The 2,448-nt window shown below is 41.4% G+C and overlaps 1 pseudogene; it reads left to right on the plus strand.

Moving 5' to 3' along the window:
* The first annotated feature begins 959 nt into the window (after positions 1–959).
* LOC147343807 (glycine cleavage system H protein, mitochondrial pseudogene) lies at positions 960–2,219 on the plus strand (annotated as a pseudogene).
* The last annotated feature ends 229 nt before the right edge of the window (positions 2,220–2,448 follow it).

The raw sequence follows: 2,448 nt of genomic DNA on the forward strand, positions 1-2,448 counted from the left end.
AGGTTCATTAAGAACTCTCAGCTCTCTTTTTCTAATCCTGGCAAATGTTACCACGAACATATTCATATATTTCGAATCCTCAAAAGGTAAATAGTGCTAATATTTCCTTTTCATTGAGCAACTGCAATAGGGCATAGACTTTGAAATAAAATAGAGACTTATTGATTGATTCCTGTGTTAGGGGAACATATGTCTAGCAAACAATATCCACTTTTTGGTTCTTAATTCATACAAGAGACAGTCTATAACACCCTACTTTGGACAGTGGAGATAATTTCACAAAGGGTAGTTTTCTGTGTGATGGGAGGGAGGTACATCTCTTAAACAAGAAGAAAATTCAGGGAGTTCCCTGGAGGTCTAGTCCTTAGGATTCAGTGTTTTCACTGCCATGGCCTGGGCTCAATCTCTGGTTGGAGAACTGAGATCCTACAAGCCACTCAAGCTAGATTTAAAAAAGAGGAAGCAAATTTATTCCCCACCCACCACTGAACCTTTAATGCCTCAACAGTGACTAATCCTCTCAAGGGTATGATACTGGTAGCACTTGTACTTGGCTGAAAGTAAATATATCCAAAGTAAAATGTTAAATAGCAGATTTTGTTTAATATTGAACTTCTGCTATGTTGAAGACATTGTAGTCTGCAGTGGGGATACAGCAGAAAACAAAATAGATATGCTTCCTAAAATCATGGCGTTGATAGCAGTGAGAAGGAATAAAGCAGGTCATTTAAATGATGTGTGTGTTGCTTTGCAATATTACGTTGCAAAGGAAACACTGGAAGCAATCTCTAAGAGTGTATCCAAGGAACTTGATTCAGACTGAAGGTTGGAAACGCTTTTGGGGGGAAGTGATATGTGGGGATAAAATCTGAGGAAAGAGTAGGACGTAATCTAATGAAGAAGCAGAAGCGGAACCCAGACAGAGGTTACAAAGATCTGGATCTGATCCAGAAGGAAAAATGGCACGTTTGAGACTTGAAAAGGAGACCTGTGTGTGGAGGTACAGAGAACAAAGGGAAAGGTGCACTACGGCCAGGTTGAAGACACACGTGTGTGCTCTATCATAGTCTTAGGCCGGAGTTAGTGTTTCGTATTTATCATAAATGAAATGAGCATCTGCTTAAGGGTCTTAAGCCTAAGGATGATGGCATTATAGCTACATTTGGGTAAAAACCATTAAAGTTGAAATGTGGAAAATAGGTTTGATTAGTAAGACTGGTCCTTTTTCGATTTGTGGCTGCCTGTGCAGCGTGTGGGATCTTAGTTCTCCAACCGGTTATTGAACCTGCACTCCTTGCATTAGAAGCGTGGAGCCTTAACCACTCGACCACCAGGGAAGTCTGAGAGTGGCTCTTGAAAAGACCAAGTAGAGATAATATGTTTTCCCAAAGATATGTATTAAGATCTATAGAAGCTGATGATTATTTGAAAATATGGCATATGGCAAAGAGATAGAATAAGAGAGCTTATTTAACTTATATGCAGAGTACATCATGCGAAATGCTGGGCTGGATGAAGCACAAGCCTAAAATCAAGATCGCCGGGAGAAATATCAATAAACTCATATATGCAGATGGCACCACCTTTACGGCAGAAAGCAATGAGGAACTGAAGAGCCTCTTGATGAAGTGAAAGAGGAGAGTGAAAAAGCTGGCTTGAAATTCAACATTCAAAAAACTAAGATCGCATGCGAACGTGGCGCTGCGCGCGGTGCAGAGCGTGCGGGCCGTGGTCGGCAGCCTGCGCCCCATCTCCGCACCCAGCCGCGGCCCTGGGGACTGCGAGCGGGTGCAGTCTGGGAGCTGCGCACCGGCCCTGCTCTGCTGTTGGTGCGGAAATTCACAGAAAAACACGAATGGGTAACAACAGAAAATGGTGTCGGAACAGTGGGAATCAGCAATTTTGCACAGGAAGCTTTGGGAGATGTTGTTTACTGTAGTCTGCCTGAAGTTGGGACAAAGTTGAACAAACAAGAGGAGTTTGGTGCTTTGGAAAGTGTGAAAGCTGCTAGTGAAATCTGTTCTCCTCTATCAGGAGAAGTAACTGAAATTAATAAAGCTCTAGCAGAAAATCCAGGACTTGTCAACAAGTCTTGTTATGAAGATGGTTGGCTGATCAAGATGACATTCAGTAACCCTTCAGAACTAGATGAACTAATGAGTGAGGAAGCATATGAGAAATACATAAAATCTATTGAGGAGTGAAAATGGAACCCCTAAATAAACTACTTTGAAACAACTTAATCTAGCATAGTTGTCTTAAATTAGTGGTGGATTAAATTAGTGGTTTAAATATCTATCCACCACTAACTTAAGACAACTATGCTAGATTAAGTTGTTTCAAAGTAGTTTATTTAGGGGTTCCACTTAAATTAGTGGTGGATAGATATTTAAAGGGAGAAGGCAATGGCACCCCACTCCAGTACTTTTGCCTGGAGAATCCCATGGA

This window comes from Bos grunniens, chromosome 27 (assembly GCF_055505025.1).
Source record: "Bos grunniens cultivar Pamir isolate PY7600 chromosome 27, Bosgru_T2T1.0, whole genome shotgun sequence".
Taxonomy (NCBI): domain Eukaryota; kingdom Metazoa; phylum Chordata; class Mammalia; order Artiodactyla; family Bovidae; genus Bos; species Bos grunniens.